This window comes from Astatotilapia calliptera, chromosome 3 (assembly GCF_964374335.1).
Source record: "Astatotilapia calliptera chromosome 3, fAstCal68.1, whole genome shotgun sequence".
Taxonomy (NCBI): Eukaryota; Metazoa; Chordata; class Actinopteri; order Cichliformes; family Cichlidae; genus Astatotilapia; species Astatotilapia calliptera.
Window position 1 is genome coordinate 16,445,932 of NC_137424.1, and position 23,999 is coordinate 16,469,930.

The 23,999-nt window shown below is 41.9% G+C and overlaps 1 pseudogene across 1 annotated transcript in view; it reads right to left on the reverse strand.

The window, feature by feature from the left end:
• Positions 1–22,511, reverse strand: part of LOC145419307 (NACHT, LRR and PYD domains-containing protein 12-like) — a 174,881-nt pseudogene extending 152,370 nt beyond the window's left edge. Inside the window, exons 1-6 of the transcript XR_013906894.1 lie at positions 22,486–22,511; positions 21,870–21,971; positions 14,587–16,730; positions 12,900–13,076; positions 11,423–11,599; positions 6,733–6,909 (exon numbers count right to left, since the gene is read on the reverse strand). The product of XR_013906894.1 is annotated as an NACHT, LRR and PYD domains-containing protein 12-like (transcript). The remainder of the gene's footprint in view (positions 1–6,732; positions 6,910–11,422; positions 11,600–12,899; positions 13,077–14,586; positions 16,731–21,869; positions 21,972–22,485) is intronic.
• Positions 22,512–23,999: the final 1,488 nt, after the last annotated feature.

Sequence of the window (23,999 nt, forward strand, 5' to 3'; positions counted from 1 at the left end):
GGACTAGAACAAGACACATTTTGCGAACAAAGGTTGAGTCTAGATTAGTAAAGAAATAAAAAGGTTAAATTCCTCGTTTCAGTGGTTGAAATTGTTGTGTGCCTGTCCCCTGACGAGTGTGAAATTAAAATAAAGAGGGAATTTGGAGCCACATAGAGATACTGGCGTACAGTTTACGCTGTCAAGGTAGGCGTGTTGCCTGCTTATCTGTTTAACAGTGATGAAAATGAAATTAAATAAATCTCTTAGTGTGTTAATACAGGAAGCTGCGGACCGGGACCAACTGCCCCCACAAGCACAGCGGCCGAAGCAAAATTATAGGTAATGGGAACCACACCCAGCACGAATCAGCAGCTGTGAAAAAGACAGCAGCGAGGAGAGAATTAGAGGAGAAATTAAGAGAAGTTTTAACACATAAAATTGGGGCCAACGGACTTGTGGAGGTTGGGAAGGCGTCCGGAGCATCACAACAAAAAGGTGAAACAAAAACACACACAAGCAGAGAAATCTGAGAGAAAGGCTCCTTTTAAGGTAACGCCTAGTTTGAGAAAAGATAAAATTAACCTGCTTTTATACAAATGCACATACACGCAATGAAGAAACAGCTTACACTCATGAACACGTGAAGATTTTCCAGCAAGGTTAAAGAAAAATTAACATACTTAAATGATGAAGTCTATACATTGACAAAGAAACCCTCTGGGTTGCAGGACAACAATTTAACTAAAAAAAAAAAAAAAGGAACACTGGTCTAACCAACCAGGCAAGACGCAACAAATTTAGTGGTAAAAAGAGTCAAATTGTGACATGTTTTCTGTTGATTGATTAATAAAAGTGATTACTGAATGAAAGGAAATTCCTTTTTTGGGCTTTTAAACATGATCTTAAGAATTTTAATATGTACTTGTGTTGTCCTGTCAACTTGGTGGGTTATTGACTCAGAGGATGTCCCCGCAGAGATGCCTTCGGCCACAGGGCGCCCACTGTTTTGGCTGAGGGCCAACTGCTCAGCCTCTGTGAGTGGTGGTGGTGGTGGAGGACCCCCACCTGTTTTTCGGGCCTCCGCTTTTTTTCTGTTGGCTATAACGGGTCACATTTGAGCATACAGAGTAAGCAAATATGTACTTGTAATGTGCTCAGATAATTTCAATAAGTGCTTACAGACAGAAAATTAATGTAGCCTCTAACTGCAATTGATTTACATCGGACAAACAGACCAAGCACTATGGCTCATAATACAATTACACCTTACCTGTTTGGACTATATTTTTATATTTCATTTTTACTTGCTGCCAGGAACGTTTGGGGCCTGTTGGGTTGCACCTGCGCTCACATCACGTCACAAAATAAAATGTATAAAATAACAAATAAAATAACATATGATAAAATAACGTGTTAAATGGGTGGAAATCCCTAGATCAATGTTTAAATTAATACTCACGCATTGACTCTGTCGGCTATGTTTTGCCATGCATGCTCACTTTCTTTTGCAGCTGAGGCTGTGTTACTTTTTTTCCGCGGAATTTGCATGTTATCGGCATATGCTGCCATCAGAATTTCGGCCTCAAGCGCTGTAAAATACATTGACCGCGCCTTCTTTCCCTCCATCTCCATGGTGACTCGCTTAATCTGTGCTCCACTGATCAGGGCTTTATGTATCCTCGTCCGCGCGCTTCACTTGGGGTTAAAGCAACTCCGCGTTGACTGAACTACTTGTTATCAGCCTTTCTGAAACCGAATATTCCGAGTTGGACAGTTCGGGGTTACTCAACCCTGCGTATCGTTTTTCACTCTGAGTTTTCTAAACCGGCTTCCTGAAACAGGGCCCAGAACAGGAAAGTGATGAACACAAACACCCACACAAACACACACATCTACATGCACTGACTCAGAATGAAGAGAAACAAACACACACACACACACACACACACACACACACATACACACACACACACACAGATTCAGAATGAAGTGAAATACACACATGAACACGTGCACTCGTTGAGTGAGTGAGAAATGACACACACACACACATATACACACACACACACATACACACACACACACATTGGAATGCTGATTCACTGAGAAGTGATCCACATACACACACACACACACACGCTGATGCAATGAAGAATGCTTTGCTTATGCTGATATGCAAAATGCTGCACACAAACATCCCAATGCATAATTTTTATGAGGAGCCATTGATTACTTAGAATGTGTTATATGTCACCTAGAAGGCATTTATGTAGATTTTAGGAATAAGCTCTAAAACGGTTTGGTTATGAAAACAATGTCTGTGCGTGATGTCTGTTTATGGCTCAAGGCCTTGACTGAATTCTTTGCTGTGCTTCACACAGCCCTGATGAGGAACAGTGGCACAGAGTGAAAATGATGAATTAATAGTGTAAGTTTAGGTTGGAGTACGGCATTTTCTGTGATTGAGTTTTAATTCAAGGAGGAACAAAAGGTGTTACGGCACCTGAGGTTCTCATTCCCACACAATATTGTCCCGGCAGGAAGCAAAATGTTCCTGTGAATTTCTGGTTGATTGTTTGGTTTTGTTTAGCGCTAGTTTGATGTTATCAGTGAGCTTTGGCTTGTGTTCTTTCTCGTAAGCGAGAGAGGGATAGTTTTATGCTTGGACATGTCTGCAACGGGCCCTAGTTTTTGTTATTTTAGTAGTATTTTGTTGGTTATGTCTGTTTTCGTTTTTGTTACAGTGCACTGAGATAAGAAAATCTGAGAGGTGTGATCCACTGGTGGTGATATGTTGATATTTTGTGAGTTTATGATTTAACAATCAGCTCTTTAAACCAGGCCTGAAAGATTGAAATTTAAAGCGCTATGAAATATTCTTACAAAAACAGTTGCAAAGTGTGCTTCTCCATGATTGTAATTGGCTTGGGAGAAATTCACTTATAGGGAACACTGAGAAGTTCCCACTGTCTGTTCCCAAAAAACAACAAGGAATTGTTTTCCTTTAAAATGATGATGTCATCTTGCTGGTGATGGATGCTCGAATAGGTTGCGCGTGAGACTCCATTATCAGCAACATCTGGTATGAATGTGTATGGAGGTATGCATGTGAATGGACTGTGATGGACTGACGACTAAAAGTTTTGACTGACTTGATACTGAGACAATGACTGCACCCACTTTAGGATTAGTAAATGCCAATAAACAATTCACCCAGCCGACAAGAGAAGGGTGGATGCTTCGCTTTGTTTTGTTTTGTTTTTTCAGGAGCAGGAGGATAAGAGAGACTGGAGGAGGAGACTCTAGCTTCACATAAGTATGAACTGCAGACTTAACACTGTGGTTGCTGATTTTGAGTTACTGATGTTTGCATTAAGAAAACTGTGCTATATTAGCTGTGTTTTGATTAAGGTATCATGTTATATTATTGGGAATGCCAAATGCTACAGTGGAGATAACTATTGATATCACTCATGACTGGAATATGTTACTATTAACCACAGCAGGCCACTGTAAAAAAGTCAATTAAATTTTATAGAGGAAAATCGCCAAAATTGAACAATACCTATGAATGACTGGCCACATTCAGAATAGAGATATGCAATAATAAACATTGGTCCACGTGATTTAGGTTCTCACTTGAAATAGTAAGTTATTAAATGTAGAATATAATCGACAGGGACATTTGATAGGATGTGGTACTGAAAAAGAACAAGAGCAAAGTAAATAAAGAAAATATTGTGTTTAGTTTGGATAAATTCAAATTAAAATGTGCCATTACACTCAGAGGATCAATATGGAATAAAACATATGCAAAATTTGTAGGAAGTACATGACTGATAACTGTTCTGTCCTGAGCGTTTGTTTCCAGAGCACCCACTTGACCACACCAACAGTTTCTCGCCACCGAGGAGGGGTACTTGCAAAAAGAATAAAATAAAAATCTGAGTTTAACAAAACATTTTAAATGTAAATATCAAGCTTACCTTTCTTTTTCCATGAAATGTGCTTGTGGGCACGCCAGCCATTTTGAAAAGGTGGGCAAAACAATTGGCAAGGCCACACCCCCACACATGTGATATAATTTTAGAGGTACTGTTGCCCTCTCTAAGAAACATCAGGACTTAGAGGAGTGGCAAGTAGAGTATGCGAGCTACAAGCAAAAACTAAAATGTGTACTACAGTGTGCAAAAATGAAATACTGGGTCATCAGGGGGACATGAGGGACATTTATAAAACTAAAAGTCCCACTAACCTTAAAGTGCACTTGAAAAGCTCACACAAGAAGGTTAACCTAGCTTACCTAGAAGCACCCACTCAACCCGCATCCCCAGAAAACAGCTAACCCCAGATAAGGCAGCGTGATGTATCCCGAGACAACAGGACTGGGACATCTAAATAAAGGTGTGAAACAATCGCCTTCAAAAGGTTATCAATTCACTTCAACCAAAATTAGGACCACACGGTGCGGCAAGAGTTAATAGTTATTAGTCTCAACACCCAAGGATAACCAGAAGAGTATGACTGATATGATGGAACTGGGATTTTGTTACACTTAATTTTGGCAAAACACAAATAAAACTAAATTGAAACTAAGGATTTTCAGAAAATAAAAACTAAACTAAACTAGCAAACAATTGGTAAAAACTGATTAAAACTGATGAAAATTGCAAAACTATTACAACCCTGGTCCAGACTAAGATGGCGTTGGACATCTTCAGGGCAGAAAAGGGTTGGTGTGACCAAGGTGTGGTTTGGCTTGTTGTATGTACATTTCAAAATGTTACAGCTCTGGATGGACCAGTTACCTGGGCATGCAAGGATGACAGACTTTATTACATGAGGAGAAGGGAAATTTTCGGGATTGAAGATACTTTCTGAGATATGATGTCACCAACCTTCTCTTTTAATTGTCTAGCTCCAATGAATTGAGACATGGGAGTGTGTCAAAAAGGGGGAAGTTGAGTCCGAACATCAAACAATGGTTTTATGAACATCTTATGACGTTATTTCTGTGTTTAATAATTTAGCTATGGTAAAACTTAAGCTTATAATGTGTTAGACTTAGAAAGGGTTCACTAATTTTTGATTTCTTTTACACACACATAGATTATGATTAGAATAGGTCCTGAACATAATATTTTAAACCAAATTTGAATCATTAGAACAACAATGGATAACAATATTAGATTATCAAGCCTAGGGAGAGAGGTGTTTTGGTTTTCTGTCTCTTGCAGAGAAAGGAAGAGACACCAGACGGGGACACGGAGATGTGAGGACCCTTCACAGCAGAGACAGATGTAGGGACAGCCGAGACAGCAACTGGGGTCAAGTGTCATGACGTTTGGGCTCCTGGAGAAGATGGATCCCACAAACACAGCAATAACCATGAAGGGGTTGGCGAAAACCAGGAACACCAGACCAACGAGGTTCGAGAGACTCTTGGCAAAAAGGGGGACACGGCGGTGATCCCAAAACACACAGATCCTTGTTTGAAATCGGGGCAGAATAATCCCCAGAACTGTGCAATGACTAAAGGGTGGTCTAACCCCGGAGGTCGAAGAAAGAAGCTGAGAATCACCCAACTGGAAGACACTGGTAGCTGCAGCAATAAAAATAAAGGTTAAAAGCTCCTTAGACAGAGGTTCTAGTCTAAGTACATTTGAAAGGTATAAGGGGGCATTAAAATGGGAGTGGAAAACTGGAGCACCAAAATAAAGCTGTGGGAAAATTGGGAATGATGGGAGTGTCATCTGTAACTGCTGTTATGGTTGTAAATCTAACTTTGCTTGCATCTGAACTGCGTGAACACAGAGGTCATCCCACATATGGTCCACCCGTTAAAGGGGGACAGAGGGCCTCAGGATCAAGAAAACCTGGACCTTGCGACCCTGGAGTGCATGTTGTAAGTGATCTCTTTCAGAGATCAAAAGGGGGAATTATTAGATTATTCTGTTATTATATGTTACCTTATATATGTAATCAAAGTAGTTGAATTAGAATACTGCTGTAGATCACATTATACCCTTTAATATAGAGTGTGTGAGCTGTATGTAGTTTAGTTCTCATTATACTTTTGAGTTAACAGAACATATTCACATATTAGTTCATTAGATAAATGTGCATCACTCTGTATCCTTGATCTGCTGGGAATGTGTTACACTGTTTTCTTGACATGCTTAATTGTTGAATCATGAAGAGAAGGTTGTAAGCAGGAGACTCTGTGTCTAAAGACAGGGGAGATAGATAGACTACATTCCACACCCCCACCTTACAGAAAGCAGAGAAACAACTGCCGAGGTCATAACTTAGGCGCTGTAACAGAGAAAAAATGTGATGTTTTGGCTTTTACGACTAGCTGGGGGCCACTAGAGACTATAAAAAGCTGAGCAACCCGTCACCATTTGGAGACATGTGCCTGACCCTCTGGTAGCATCTCTCCCGTCCGGACGTTGTAATGCTCTGACTGTTGAATTGTATGGAAATAAATGATTGTTGATTGAGCATTGATACACCGAGTATTGTCCCTCCTTCAGCCCAAAGATTCAAAGAATTGGGAGATTTCACTGTTTGAAATGTGAACATTGTTCTGCTGCAGTCAATGGACTAAACCAGAGAAGAAGAAAACAGACTTTACCATGAAGATCCTCAGTGTGGATCAGTATAATATCAGCCTGATGTCTGCAGTTTAGTGTCAGCACAACTTTCACATCATATTCATCTCAGCACAACTAAAACATGCTGACTGACCTCAGAGTTTCAAGTCCACATCCTGGACTCTCCAGGAAACCACACAGATGCTTCACTCCTGAATCCTGCAGCTTGTTGTTGGAGCTCAGGTCCAGCTCTCTCAGATGGGAGGGGTTGGACTTCAGTGCTGCTGCCAGATAATCACAGCTGATCTCTGACAAACCACAGCCCCACAATCTGTATAAAGAATGAAAGATGTAAGTTTATTAGACAAAGTGTGAGCTTGAAATCATTCAGTGTTTCATCATCTGTTCAGAGCTGAAGAAGGTTCAGAATGTAGAAGTTTAGAAAATGGAAACTCCAAACAGCTGACAGAGTTCATACGCCTTTGTCAGGGTCAAATTCAAGCAAGACCATGTGAAAATTAAAACACATCATCCTAGGTGAACTTAAACACCTTTGTTCCCCTTTTGTTAAGACATAGAAAAGTACACCACACAAAAATACTGCAAAAGGAAACGGTCGCCTTATATACATAGTGTATAAACTCAAAATGCACATTTCACTTCAAATTAGAGATGGACCGATCCGATATTACGTATCGGTATCGGTCCGATACTGACCTAAATTACTGGATCGGATATCGGAGAAAAATAAAAAATGTAATCCGATCCATTAAATATCACGAAAGCACCTCACAAAACTTGCAACACGCCGTAACTCACCTCAGAACGTTAGCAGTCGGAGCAGTATGCATCACGTGATAGAGCGGCTGTGGCATGCGGGACCTGTCGGTGGTCTGGATAGCATTTGGAGCTTCGCTAGCAACCCGGCATTTCATCTCCGACAAAGTTATCCCGAGAGAAGTAAAGCAAGTGTGTAAGTCCATCTCTGAATGTTTGTAAAGCATTCCTGCGTTAAGCTTACCAAACGATATATGGAGCGACTGCCTCTTCTGGCTGCTACTTCAATCATGAAACTGCTTAATGATCAGCTGATCGGCTTTTCTGTCGCGAGTCCGTCTCTCTTGTTTGCTTTTGGCCCACTTTGCACCAGAAAGAGGAAACCAGCGGCTGAACAACAGCAGCACGTTTAAGCTTGATCAGCTGTTGTTAGAATTTATTTATTATTACTTTCTACTCGAGGATATTTTTCTACGTAGCTGACGGCTGGTAACTGTGCAGGGGCGGATCTAGCAAAGTTTAGCCAGGGGGGCCGATAGGGCATTAACTGGGAAAAGGGGGCACAAAGACATACTTTTCTTTCTTATTCTCATTTAAAATGTCGAGCTTTTAATAAATAATTATCTGACACCCAAAGTTTTAATTTGATGTAAAATGAATAGAAGTCAATTACTGTATATAGTGACTATTAAGTCTAATATATATACCCTAGTAAGCTATAGTACTTTTTCCTTTGGGAAGGTACCATCTGTGCAGTCTGCAATTTTGTTGAAGAAAGATGTTGAATCTATTTAATATTTCTTGAAAAATAATTGATTTCTGTGCTTTTTTTTTTTCACACTGCATCAAATTAAGGTTGATTACGTCGATTAAGCATCATGAGGTGGAGCGTGAGGGGTGGTTCCCTATTTTTTATTTATTTATTTTTGTTGTTGCTGGGAGTTGGAACCCTATTAGTTAGGTTGCTTAATATTTACGCTAAGTACTCTTTAAAATACCAGAATAGGGAGGATGGTGTAGGTTTAAGTTTATTAGATTGATCAGTATTGCTGAACTATGAAATTTTTTTTTTTTGCATACAGGTATAACAGAATAGCTTTAGTGTAGTTGTTGTTTTAAACTTGAGTATGAACTTATACAAAATGCAGCAAGATATTTAAAAAAAAACAAACAGTTTTGTTGATTAAAAAACACTATATCGGATTCATATCGGTATCGGCAGATATCCAAATTTATGATATCGGTATCGGTATCGGACATAAAAAAAAAAGTGGTATCGTGCCATCTCTACTTCAAATTAAGATTAAGGCTTTGAACAGATCACATAGTTCAGTTCAACATATAAGACTTTAAGAATGCACAAGCATCTACTTAAAATCTATTTAATTTATCATCCATGATATTATTTTGTACAATTCCAATGTATTTTGTTCATCTCCCTTAAATAAACAGGCAGTCTTAAAGTATGAAATATTCATATACAAACACATATAAATGTGTGTACTGTCTCAGTGGCTGATAGTACCCCACAGGCCTCAGTGTGAGCTTGAAGACATTTATAATGTTTAAGTAGTTTAATGTGCAGGTGCTGACGATAAACACATTTTGAATGAAAGCCGGGGAACTTTGGTAGCACAGAAACAAGTGGCTATTCTTTGTGACTATATGGATCACTCACAATACCATTATTTCACACAAAGGCACCAAATTAATACTCAAAAAAGCTGCAGCAATACACACAAATATAAACAGTACTTGGTGACAACTTTGCTTTTAGCCTTTAACCCTTCTTGACTACTTTTGATGTGGCCTCTATATTTTACCTTTAAAAACAGTTTATCTTGCCAATCTGTTATTTTCTCATTTTGACCAACTGTATCAGCACAATTTATCTAAATTCAGACAAAATTTAAAATACAAGTAGAAAGTGATATTTTGACTGTAAAAACCACACACATGTTTAACGAATCATCTTCATAACTTGAAATGCAAATAGAGATTGTACATTTTTAAAAATACGCACACGTTTTGCAAACAACAAAGTTATATGGTACTATTTACCAAAAAATGCAGCCAAGGCTCAGACGTTTTTCATATAATCATTTCAAACTATTTACAGAACAATCAGGTGTCAAACAATAGTTTGTGTCACTCTAACACATATGAGAACAGCACAGGGATAAACCTGCAGGTCTGACAGCAGGTGTGTCACTCAGCGTTTACACTGCAATCTGCCTTTGTTGGCTTTAAGGCAGCAACTGTGACGATCACTAGTAGAACTGACACACAAAACAAAACAACAGCTACACACTAAATACACAAGACAACAAACTAACTTGAGACCAAACACGGTAAACGTCACAAATCTCTCACGTATCAAAACTCTCTCTCTCTTTCGCTCACTCGCTCTCTCTTGCCGGTCACTCCTAAAACTTCCCCCTTTTGCTAAACAACCAAATGTCATGTTTCCATATCATTTTTGATTGGTCGACATGGTACATTTTCCCACCTATAGGGCTTTGGAGCGTGATGTCACGGGAGATGGGCCATGCCCCCTTCCGCCATGACAGTAGGCCAGCCAAAGGATACCATTTCAGCTATGGATCGTACGTGTTGTGTTGTCGGTTGCAACGTTAGATCACACGATCGTGAAGGCAAGAAGCTGGATAACGGGCTCTCTTTTCATCGTTTTCCATCCTGGAGGCAACGTGAGGGATCCCATGTATCCGATATTACTAAACAAAGACGTCAGGCTTGGATTGCAGCGGTGAGACGAGCGGATATCGAGTTCTCTGCAATCCCCAGCTTTTTGTTGGTTTGCTCACGGCATTTTCTTTCCGGTGAGTTCTAAATTAATTCATATCACTCTTGAAAGGCTTTTAGTGTGATTTTCAATGTGCTGAGGTCATAGATAATGAGATAAAACATGCTAATGTGTGATGCTGCAGAACCACGTCATGTCGACTGAGTAGCTTATGATTTGGCATTATTGCAGGCAAACCAGCATATGAAATGGATGTAACAAATCCAGACTGGGCACCCATCGGAGGTAAACAACCCCCCCCCCTCTAAAAACATACTAAATTGCTATCACTGTACACTAATCCGCACATAACTTCCAGATGAATCACACACCTGTCATTGGAATATTGGTGTACATTTACCTTATGTCTAATTTTATCTTACAGGCTTTCGTTATGCAGCTGCAGAGTCTGAAGGTGTGCCCCGTGCAGAAGTGATTGATGAAGATCTGACAGAAGACCAACAGCAAAATCACAATGTCATGGAGGCAGTGGACAGCAGTTGTGTTGGACAAGTGGAGGTTGAGGTACCAGCTGCAAATGTGGATATACTGAAGAAATGTAAACCTTTTAAAATGATGACAGATTACAAACTGTCAGCTGTGTCTGTAATCAAACCTCTGTAACTTTGCTTCACTTCAGCAGCATCAGCTCATGTTCACATGTTGATTCATGGTTTGCTTCAGTTTTTGATGGACTGCAGAATATTTTGAAGGTTATCTGCTATAAAAAGCCAGAACAGGAAAATCTGCTTCATGTGTTTCTGTTTGATCCTCAGTGACTTTGACACAAAGGCCTCTGCTGTGATGATCACACCTCTGATCAAGTCTCACAGTGTCAGCTTTGTTTTTATACATATGGATATGTGCTGATAAATGATCAGAGTTATAATATTTCCCACTGTCTGCTGTGTGCCGTGACCTTTGACCTGCTAAAGACAGTCAGCTGTGGATTATTCATTGTTGTGTCTGATACTTAGAACTGTGAGGAAGAACACTACACAGTTAATCAGGGTCCCCTCTCTCTGAATCAGGAAAGGTGGGCAGGCCGCGTGTGGGCCGCGGGCCATACGTTGAGTCTCACTGTTTGAAATGTGAACATTGTTCTGCTGCAGTCAATGGACTAAACCAGAGAAGAAGAAAACAGACTTTACCATGAAGATCCTCAGTGTGGATCAGTATAATATCAGCCTGATGTCTGCAGTTTAGTGTCAGCACAACTTTCACATCATATTCATCTCAGCACAACTAAAACATGCTGACTGACCTCAGAGTTTCAAGTCCACATCCTGGACTCTCCAGGAAACCACACAGATGCTTCACTCCTGAATCCTGCAGCTTGTTGTTGGAGCTCAGGTCCAGCTCTCTCAGATGGGAGGGGTTGGACTTCAGTGCTGCTGCCAGATAATCACAGCTGATCTCTGACAAACCACAGCTCCACAATCTGTATAAAGAATGAAAGATGTAAGTTTATTAGACAAAGTGTGAGCTTGAAATCATTCAGTGTTTCATCATCTGTTCAGAGCTGAAGAAGGTTCAGAATGTAGAAGTTTAGAAAATGGAAACTCCAAACAGCTGAAGCCAACAGGAAGCAGCTTCAAACAAACACAACAAGAGAAAAAACTCTGAATGTTTCACATTAAAGTCGTACATTTCTCACAAAGCTCAATTATGTGACAGACATTTCATCCCATGTCAGTTTGGCCTCATCCTGGGCCGGATTATCCAGCACACACTCTGACCACAGGCCCAGGGGCCACGCACAGCTGGGCTCCATCCAAGAGACAGCAAACAAACCAACACAATAATAAAAAGCACCATGTGATCTTCTTACATCTTCAAGACAAACATAGTAAAAACATGAGCATATTTGTTTCCTGATAAAATGATGTGACAGGTAGAACAGAGTAAAGTGGTGGTGTTACAGCCTTTCTCCCCTCTGCTGCCGAGGCTGTTAGTCTCTCCCAAACTCAGCTACAGGACTTCCAAATGAATGAAAGCAGCAGAAGTGGCTTTACAAATGAAAGAGGAAGAGGAGAAGAAGAGGAGAGGGAGGCCACCCTGACCATCACTCCAGCTGAAAACATCACACTTCCATTAAAGTTGGTGAGGAAATGTTGAGCAGGATGAGCTGCTGGCTAATCTGGAGGCTGTAGCAGCAGCTCACAGTCACAGTGGATTTCCACTCATGAAAAAGCTCTGGCTGCTTCATTTCTCATCTCATATCAGAGACTTTAATGCTTCACTGAAGCTGTACTGTGATGCTTCCATATCCCAGTGAGGCCTCCATAATGATTTCAGCTGTTCTGTACACACACTGTGTGCCCTGTATGGCTCAAAGTCTCTGCAGCCTGTTTTTATCTGCTATCATCAGATCTTCATCATCCTCATTCACATCCCTCACACACTCTACAGCCTCATCAGCACTGACTTCATCTTCACTGACTGATGGAGCACAACATGAACCTGTGGAGGCTGAAACACTGTCCTGTCAAACATCTCCCCGTCACCACTCCACTTCTGTCAGCCTTTAAATGAACCCTGCTCAAGTCTGTCACTTCTGTTTGGAGCCAAAAGGAAAAACTCTTGTTCAGTCGTTTGGAAAGACAACATTTCTGAAAGCACTCAAACTTCTTCACATTTGTCTTCAGAAACATCCTGAACATTTAGGAACTAAAGAAAGTTTCAAACATCAAAGACCTGAAATATAGAAAAACAACAACAGCCGCAGTCAGTGAACTCACCTCAGAGTCTCCAGTCGACAGTTTGGACTCTCCAGTCCAGCACACAGAAGCTTCACTGCTGAATCCTGCAGGTTGTAGTTGTTACTCATGTCCAGCTCTGTCAGATGGGAGGGGTTGGACTTCAGAGCTGAGGCCACAACTTCACAGTGAGACTCTGAGAGTCCACACTGAGTCAGTCTGTGATGATAGAAAATATAAAATGTGTTATTATAAAAGCAGAAAATCTGCATTATAAACACAGACTGAATGTATATGAAGACAAAACAGAGTGAGGTCATAATCTGATGAATCTGCTCTTCACATCTGTGCTTCAGCTCCTCTTACTGTGTTTGACATGACACAACGATTGAGTCTCTCTCAGACCTGCAGACTTTTAATGAGCATCTTTGTTTGGCTTTAATCTGCAGATGAAGGAGGAAGATGGTGTCACATTTAGGCTTCCATAATGTCCACAGTCTGTCACTGAGATCTGATCCAGAGTCAGAGTGAAGACACGCATTTGGACTGTTTCCTGTTTTGACTCCAGAACATTTTGAATGAGTTCAGCTCAGTGAAGAGTTCCAGTTGGAAAGATGATCTCTGTTTGCTACCTGCTGTCAGGTACGACTGTTCACGTCCACACGCAGGAAAAACCTGCTGACTGTTACCAAACGGAGCAGAAATCTCATCACTGGACAATAATGATGAATGAACTCAGAGCTGCTGATATCAGATCTGATTTCAGGGGAACTAAACACAGAAATGATTGGCTCATTTTAGCTTTCTGAGCCATTATCTGCTGGTGTGTCGCTAGTTGGCAGAAAATGATTTGTATTCCTGTTCAGGGCTTCAGTGTTTATGAGTCCAGATCCAGGTGACAGCAAGTCAAAATGATGTTACCTGTCTGTGTCCAGCAGCAGCCTGTATTCACTTTGGATATTGTTATAACCTGACATGGATCAGTTTGTCTTTGATTGGTTTGTAAATGTCACTGTTTCCATTGGACCTGAGTGACGTACAAAGACAGAGAGGGAGAGAAAGGAGAGAGAGGATGGAGACAGCAAAGAGAGAGCAAACACAAACAGGTGAGAGTGGACAGGTGACCAAGGTCAGCAACCAATCAGAGAGCTTCTGTTTGACCCACAGTCACTGATGATGACTGCACATAACCAAGCAGTGTGTTACTCTGATATCAAATATGGATCCTGCTCTTATAATAATGATCATCAGATGATATTATTGTGTTATTTTGTAGCTGAATACGATGTTTGTGTGATTATCAGTGAAAGAAGCAGTGAGGAGGATGGAGAGAGAGAGAGGACAGAGGGTGAAGTTAGAAACACTAAAAGGATTTTTCATGGATTTCATGGATGATTTGAGTGATTTCCAGCAGGACACTTAAACATGTCAGTGGACGTCCTAAAGAACATATTCACTGATATGAAACGTGTCATTGAACAGGATTAATATCAGTGGAAACATGGTGGAAACAGCTGTGACTGCATGGATGTGACACACTTCAAATCTGTTCTCCACTCTTGGATTTGGGATCCATGGAGCTGCTGCTGAGTCTGTACAATAAAGGAATGGTGTGGAAGGTTGCAGCGTACGGACACAAACACTTTGTGGTTACAATCTGATTTTATTTTCAAAATTAAACTACTAACCTACACTGATCAATGATGTTAATGATCACATCTGGACTCACCCAGCCTTTCTGCAGTTCCTCACAGCTGGAATCAGTCTCTGTCGTCCCCGCTCTGATGTGTTGTACTTCTGCAGGTCCAACTCATCCAGAACCTCCTCTGACATCTGCAGCATGAAGGCCAGAGCTGAGCACTCGATCTCAGAGAGTTTCTTCTCTGATCTGTTCTCTGACTTCAGGAACTCTTGGATCTCCTGATGTACTGAGAGGTCGTTCATCTCCATCAGACAGTGGAAGATGTTGATGGTTCTGTCAGGAGAGATTTCATCACTGTTCATCTCCTTCAGGTTGTTGATGACTCTCTGGATGGTTCCATAACTGATCTCTGTCTGACCCAGCAGACCTACTAAGAGTCTCTGGTTGGACTCCAGACAGAGGCCATGAAGGAAGCGAACAAACAGGTCCAGGTGGCCATTTTTACTCTGGAGGGATTTCTCCATGGCTCTGCTCAGGAAATCATCCAGAGAGGACTCGTTGTATTTTTTTCCCAAAAAGTTCTTCAGCACCTCTGTCTTCCTGTTGGTGTGACAGTGGAACATGTAGACAGCAGCCAGAAACTCCTGAATGCTCAGATGAACAAAGCAGTAGACTGGTTTCTGGAAGATCACACACTCTCTTTTGAAGATCTCTGTACAAACTCCTGAGTACACCGAGGCCTCTGTCACATCCAGACCACACTGCTCCAGGTCTTCTTGGTAGAACATGATGTTTCCTTTCTCCAGATGTTCAAACGCCAGCCTCCCCAGCTTCAGAAGAACTTTCCTGTCAGCCTCCGTCAGCTCCTGTGGACTCGTCTCATGTCCCTCGTGGTACTTGTTCTTCTTCCTCTTTGTCTGAACCAGCAGGAAGTGTGAGTACATGTCAGTCAGGGTCTTGGGCAGCTCTCCTCTCTGCTCTGTAGTCAACATGTGCTCCAGAACTGTAGCAGTGATCCAGCAGAAGACTGGGATACTACACATGATGTGGAGGCTCCTGGATGTCTTCATGTGGGAGATGATTCTGCTGGACAGCTCTTCATCACTGAATCTCCTCCTGAAGTACTCCTCCTTCTGGGCGTCAGTGAAGCCTCGTACTTCTGTTAGCCTGTCAACACATGTAGGAGGGATCTGATTGGCTGCTGCGGGTCGGGAAGTTATCCAGACGAGAGCCGAGGGAAGCAGATTCCCCTGGATGAGGTTTGTCAGCAGCTGGCTGACTGATGACTTCTGTGTGACATCAGACAGCAGCTTCCTGTTGGTGAAATCCAATGAAAGTCTGCTTTCATCCAGGCCGTCAAAGATGAACAAAAGCTGAGAGACAGCCAGCTTCTCTGCTGTGACCTTCTGTAATGTTGGATGGAAAACATGGAGCAGCTCCAGAAGACTGTACTGCTCATCTCTGATCAGGTTCAGCTCCCTGAATGAAAGCAGAACCACCACACTGACATGTTGGTTCTCCAAGCCCTCTGCCCAGTCCAGAGTGAACTTCTGCACTGAGAAGGTTTTTCCAACACCAGCCACGCCGTTGGTCAGAACCACTCTGATGGGTCTCTGTTGGTCAGGTAAGGCTTTAAAGATGTCCTGGCACCTGATTGGAGCGTCATGGAGGGCGTCCATCTTGGAAGCTGTCTCCAGCTGCCTCACCTCATGTTGGGTATGAACCTCTTCACTCTGTCCCTCTGTGATGTAGAGCTCAGTGTAGATCCTGTTGAGGAGGGTTCTACTTCCTGTTTCATCACTTCCTTCAGTCACACGTTCACATCTCCTCCTCAGACTGATCTTATGTTCATCTAAAACCTCCTGCAGACCAACATCTTCTGAAAGAAAGAAAAACAATGAGACTAAAGAGAAAGAAAACTCTTCAATGTCTGAACAACACAAGAAGTCCAGTTTTCAGAAATGAGTCCATCAGCAGACAGATGTTCAGTCTTACTTTGTACACAGCTGCTCTGACTGGCTGTCTGCAGTCCAGCTCTGCTTCTGGATCTTTCTCCACACTGGGGACAGGAGGAGTCTCCCGATGAAGCAGACTGGTCCCAGTATGAGGAGATGCACTGTCTGCAGAACCAGTGTCCACAGCTGGTAGAGACTGGATCCTTCAGGACGTCCTGACACAAAGCACAGCAGGACAGCTGCTCCTCATCACAAACACCACTCCTCTTCCTCTCTCTGTGAACACATTTCTTTATCACTAAAACATTTACTGTCAGTGAAAAACATCCAGATGTGACCAAACTGCAGTTCCTCACAGTTCCTTTGATTTCATCAACACTAATGAGCTGCTCTTCCTGTCTGCCTGTCTCATTAAACACTGAGTGATGAATACAAACTCAACACTTCCTGCAGACTTCCTGACTTCACAATAAAAGCTTTCCATCAGAGAGACAGTTATGACTTTCACTGTTTTACAGCCGCTGTGTGCAGATTATCTGGGTCAGTTCACTCTGAAGCAGCTTAGAAGTGTCTGTGTAGAGCCGTGGTCTGACACACAGAGACTTCTGATTTTCTCTATTTAAACAAACATGATGAAGATGAGCAGGTTTCTCTTCTAGTATAAACTCTGTGTCTCTCTGGCTGGCTCATGATGGCTTTTTAGGTTTTATGTTTTGCTCTCTCCTGCTAGCGTTTTGCCTGCCTGGGTGGAGCTTGTAATGGCCTCTCACTCTTGGTCCACACAGCTATGATGATTACACCACCTGTTGCTGACTCACCTGGGCTTACCGGTAACCATTTAACGCTGCGGCATGGAGCAGTTTGTCGCTGGGACATTGACCCTCCTGTGTTCATGATCTCAGCTCCTTGCTAAGAAATCTCTCTTTTAATTCACCAGTTGGGTTAACTTTGTGTATACTTTGAGTAAATATTTCCCCGGACCTGGTTACAGACGCTTACCTGTGATTCCTGTGTGTGGCTGTGTGAGTGGAGAGCAGGACAAGAGTGATTGAAGAGGAGTGAGTGTGGACTCCCTTCCCTCTTTTCCCTGGAGCCCTGGACCCCCTCCCCAACTCACTGTACATATATAGAGCACTGTGGTTCACCTCTTTGGTAAATAAACTGTCACCTTTTTGTTTGTCAGAACTCAGTCTGTGCTTGAGTTCCTCTGTTAGCCATGATATCTTGTTGGTTCTCTCTCTTCAGGTCCCTGTAAGTGTTTGATCTAAAACATTATATTTATTCTGCTTTGATTGTTTTGTGTGCTGAGGGACATTGTTGCATGATCCACTTTTTCTTATCACTCAAATATCCTGATACTTTCAGAAAATTGGAGAGCTCTCCTGGCTTGCTTAGTCTTTGCTCTGTACTGCAGTACTTGCACTGGTTTCACTGGACAAGTCTGCATGTGAATCTACAACTGATCTGACATTGTGGCACAAACACAGTAAACAAACTCTACGAGCACCTTGTTTCATGTGCAGTGGCTTTCTTCTCATTCTGTTACTGAACACTGTATGAAAAGCCTCTCACTGCCAGCATCCTTCCAGCCCCACGACAACAAGACCAACTCACATCTTCACAACACCAAGAATTTTTCCCCTTTTCTTTGGAGAAACTGAGAAGCCAATAGGATTGTAGCTCAAACTTGCCCACAGTCCTGCTTCATCACTGCTCACTCCTACCTGTGTTGGTGCTCAGTGGACAGTCATTAGGGTTGCCAACTCCCTGAAAAATAAATAAGGGACACCTCGTGGCCAGGGCCGGGCAACCTAGTTGTCTTCACCCTTCCCAGTGTGGTAGCTCTTTTTTGTGTGTGTGAAATTATTTTTTAACCATTTGACTTGAATTTGATTTAAGCAGATGCATATTCTATTCTTTGTGATATGACCATATGGGAAACAAATGATCCTTTAGCCATTTATTTTTAGCTCAAAATGACAACATTAACACAGTAAAACAGGTCTCTTTCTTAAACAGAAGCCTGTCATGCTTAACTTTTGAGAATAAAAGTAAATCTTTCTTTAAAAGAACTCTGTCCTGCTTAACTTAAAATTATATAAATTAATAGAAAGCAATAGAACGAAAAATATTCTTGTAACAGTGCACATATAGTGCATTTAGTGCAATTGGCTTCAGCTGAGGTATTATTTCAGCTTTTCTAATGCTAATCAGCTGCTCCTGTTTGTAAACCCTCTTGTTCCCATGATTACGCATCATAACTCATCATCATTATTCATCTATGTATTACTTTTATGTATTAGTCATCTATTTGTTGTAATCATCTATCCTTGCAGTTGTTTATTACACAAAATAAATTATATTATCACACTTCTGGCCACATAGCGCTGATATTCACTGCACATGCCCATATTAACCTTAACCAGAGGGTTTAAAAAACAAACCAGTGTCTACATACCATATCTGCTTCTGCCGTAGCCTGGTGGACAACAAATTGGTTAAGGGTTCCCCGAGCTTTCACACCCCTCATGTTCTTCATGTGCCCACCATTAGAAGCATGCCTATGGAAAAAGTGCGCCGGCACACAGTGCAGTGCGCTTTATATGTGTTATCGTGCACTTTTCCAGCCAGGTGTTTTCCTTTTCCCATTCCTCCCTGTACTTTTGCAGCCTTTTTTTCTTTCTCTGAGCGAACAAACATTGCTGCTCTGATGCTGGGCTTACACTGTGCGATTTTTGTCCCATTTTGAGATGATTTTTGAGTCATGCGACCGATTTGGCGATCGGCCCAATTTTGGCCTTCATCGTGCATCGTGTAGTATACGTGGGGTAACGAGAAGCGATTAACACCTCACGACCAGCTCCCGATCATCAATCGCTCGTGAGCGTGTCACCACAGCCGTTCACACTGCTCACGCGCAAACACGTAAACGTTGGTGAAAAAGACGGAGCAGCACGGCTGTGCAGCGTGTGATCTGGACACAAGCGATGGAGGCACAACTGTAGAACTTTGGAAAGCTCATCAGAGCCTTTTCGATGTGGCCCCACAAAATTATCACGACCACAACAACCGTGAAAATAGTTGGATTTACATGCTGCTCAATCACAGCTGCCTGATCAATGTTTTTCATTAGCAATTTAGCAAAGTTGATGGTGGTGGTGTGTCTGTGTGAGTGAAAGACAGAGAGAGCGACAGATTTTCTGTTATAACCTTCATTTTATGGAGGCACAGTGTGAGCACTCAGGTCGCATCAGAGCATCGGGCGGTATAGTGTGAGACCTGCATCGTGACCTACCAACTGCGAGTCAATCGTGCAGTTTGAGCAGGAGCTGAATAACGTGACTGAAAAAATCACACAGTGTCTGCCCAGCTTTAGGTGTACTGTCGTCCGAGACTTGCACCGCAGTGTCGGCGTTTGTTTCCCTGTTGGCCATGCTTCTTGTTGTGGTCATCTGTTGTCTTCCGGTATTTTCTCCGCAAGCGACCTTTCCTCGACCAATGAGATGAGCGGTAATCTGAATTGTCATAAGTGTGCTGTCAGCTCATTGGTCACAAAGCAGGAGAGGGGCTGGGAATTATGTTTTCAAACAAAGCGTTAATTCCATAAACATTTATAGACCACTTTTGATTCTCACTGTATTACGGGACAAAGTACGTCCCTTATTAGCTCAATACGGGACGTGTGCTTTTGTTTCTACAAAAAAACGATTCCGTTTTTTAAGGGACGGTTGGCAACCCTAACAGTCATAGCCTGCTGCTAGCATGAATGCTAAACGTACTGCTGTGGATGATCAGCAGAAAAACATGTGGTCAGTTTGACTGTTTGCTGTATTTAAAGTGTTTTTCTCAGTTCGTCTGTATTCAAAGTGCATTCGGGGCTTTAGCTGACAGCTCTTTGTGCTAACAAACTAAACTCTCTTAGTTTAAGCCAACAGACTTTACCAAACACAAAGCCTGCTGCTGCCTCCATGGGTTAGCTTGTGTGACTGGTGTTTGCACCAATGAAATCTAAATCACACTAATGTGTCCTCCAAGGTGTTTGGTGGGAGCACTGAGTGAAACATAAGAGCTCTGGTTAAGCCTCATCAGCTGGATAGGCTGTCCACCCTAGTCCAGGCTTTAACTCAAATCTCTGACTGGCTTTCTAACAGCTACCTTGTTAGAACAAGACAGAGACCATGATCATAGCTCCTCCTGATCTATATTCTAAAATCAGTCAAGTTGTTGCCCCTTTCTGTTCTTCTGCTGAGCCAAATATTCGAAATCTTGGAATAATATTTGACTCTTCTTTGGGCCTTGACTCACATGTAAAGTCTCTGTCTCGTTCCTGTTTCTTTCATTTAAGGAATATTTCTAAACTGCGACATATGGTCTCCTTAGCTGAACTGGAAAAAATTGTCCATGGATTTGTGTCATCGCGTTTAGATTATTGTAATTCCCTGTTTACCAGCTTGGATAAATCATCTCTTTCTCGCCTCCAAGCTGTACAAAACGCAGCAGCCAGACTACTAACTCGCTCTACCCAGCGAGCTCACATCACTCCTATTTTATGTTCTTTACATTGGCTCCCAATAGATTTTAGAATTCTTTTTAAATGATTGTTTTAACGTACAGAGCACTAAATGGCCCCAGATTATTTATCCAAGCTTCTCACTAAATACACTGCTGCTCGCTGTCTCCGCTCACAGACTCAGAGTTTGTATGTTGCTCCCAGAACACGTCTGAAGACGAAAGGGGGCGGAGCCTTTCAGTCTGTGGCACCAAGGCTGTGGAACAGTCTACCTCTACAACTACGTTTGGTTGACTCTGTGGGATCCTTTAAAAAACAGTTAAAAACTTTACTGTTTAAACAAGCTTTCTGTTGACCAATGCTGTTTACATTTTTATATTTTTAATTCACATTTAAACTCTATATTGTGTATATTGTGCATTTTGCTATTTATCGTACTGTTTATTTTAATCTCTGTGTGCAGCACTTTGTGACTACCTGTCTATGAAAAGCGCTTAATTAATAAACTTTACTTACTTACTTACTAAAATAACAAACAGGGCTGTGAGAGCAACTGAAGTGATAAAAATACTGTTTGAAGATAAAAAACACTTTGATGTTCTCTCGTCACCTAACAAAGTCCAAACCCTGTGAACTATTTTAGCTTTAATAATTGTGGATTCAGGTATCCTGAACCCATCTTTGGACATTTGTAATTAAATATTTTAAAACTCCATCAGAGACTCCTGATGTGGCTGTTTGGAGAAGGAAAAGAGGGACAAAGTGGAGCGTCGAGCTGAGGCTTCATTCACTGCAAACCTACAGTTGTGCTTCCTTATTTCTGCTGTTTGCATGTTCACAGCTGAAATAAAGCTGCCTCTTTGGGAAAACACAAACATGTAAAGGAGTCATCACAGGTCTCTGACCTCGTTGGTTCAGGTTCAGCACTGAAGTTTGGAGGGTAACCTTTGGACCCATCACTCCTCACAGACGGACAGCTGGATCCTGCAGACTGTGACCTCTGACCTCTGCAGACACAAACATGTTTTATTCAATGATCAATTCTCTGATAAAGTGATTGAAGCAGCTGTGATCACACAGACTGCAGATAATGCAGCTGTTTCCTGTCAGTAACAGTCCTCTTAGATTAGAGTTCAGCTTTTTACAGGAAAACAAATGTCCCTGAATGCAACAGTGAGACACAGTCTGCCTGTGTGGCTGTGATAGCTGCCGTTAGGAGCGCTCATGTGTTTGCAGTTAGACGAGGAGATGTTACCATCATGGACACGTTAACAAATCCTGCAGCATCACGTGGCACAAACACTTTGTGTTCCTGTCATCTGCAAGCAACAGGAAGTTCATTAATAAAGGCAGGATGGAGACGCGACTGTGATGGTTCTCCTTCATCCAGCTGTTACACACATCTGGGCTCACACGACGAGCCTTTGTCTAATACAGCAGCTGCTCTCTGAACACTTTTCTGAAGAGGAGCTGCACAAACCTTTGTTTGCTTTCTAGAGCAGCGTATCAAAGTCAAACTACCCACTGCTAGCAGCTGTTTCTATCATAGTTTAGGATCCAGATGTGTGAGGTCTAAATTTACACCTCTGATTAAAATACATAGTTAAAAACAGCCAATTGAGTCCAAATGTGTCTTAAACCAGATAAACTGACAGTTGCAGCTGAGCCTGTGTGTCCTTGGAGACACTGCTCTGCTACAGAGATGCATTTTAGAAACCAGGAAACATCAAAATCATTTAAATCAGAGAGTTCTTGTTACTAACAGCTCACCTCTCTGCAGCAGACACAGGCTGGGATTTAAAACCAATGAATCGATGATTGGACCAGTCACTCTTTAAGGACACAGAGCTGGATGGTTTCTCATTGACGCTAAAAATATGTGAACATGTGTCACATCCAATGTGACCAATACATTACATAAAAAGTATAAACTATGTAAATAGTATATTATTTAAATCGTTAAATAGTAAAAAGCTGATTAAAATTTCAAACATTTTAATACTGACATGAACTTACTTTTTGTCAGATGACTTTTTTTGCCCTAAATTACGAAAGAAATGCTTCACCCGTTTGCTCTTAGAGGACACACTTCTGGGTGGAGGTCCAGGCGGGTTCCTGTGAATAATGATGGAGCAGTGATGTGAGTGCTGAGCTGTGACATGAAGAAGAGTCATGGACAGTTAGAGATGGTCATCTCACCTCTGAGCTTTGGTCTGGCTCTCATGTTCCCCACACAGAGTGCTTTTAGAGGGAGGGACTCCCTCCTCTCTGTCCTCACACTGATCCATGCTGCTCAATTCACATCAGCTCACACACACTTTCTACCTTCACCTGCAGAGGAAACACAAATCATTCATGTGCACATCAACTGAGAGCTGCAGAGGTCGTGTCTGATGTGTTGGACTAACATCCATCTGAGACGCAGCTTTCATCAGTTCACTACAAAAAGTGTCACAGAGCCCAGTTCAGCCTCCAAATCCTCCATTACTGTAGTCCTACAAAGCAGCAGGTCAAACATGGCTGCAGAGAGCAGCTTTATGTCAGTAACCATGTCCAGGACCGAGCTGACTGCTTACAGAGTTCATACTCTAACTGCTAGCTGCTCTGCTAGCTAAGCTAACTCAGTAACAGTGACTCTGACAGCAGTTACTGTGGAACAGCGGCCGAGCTCAGGACACATTCAGTGTGTTTAGTCTGAGTCCTGGACTCTGATTCAATGGATTCAATCCAGCTCAGAGTTTCATGTGTTCATCAGAATAAAATACATGTACTAATATAACAGAAGTAATGCTCTGAATGCAGGACTGTAATGGAGGATAAATAAGGTTTTTACAGCCTGAAAGAAACATTCAGTTCATATATTTGTAGACAGTGAAGCAGCTTTTAATACTGCAGCTGTTTCCTTCACCTGTGTGTGTGTGAGCCACACCTTCATGTGCTGCTTTAGAAATATGTGGTCTGACTGCTCAGACTGAGTCTAGGAGGAAAGTTCACACGCTGGAGAAAGTTTTGTTCCTAACTTTGTCAGAGTTCGG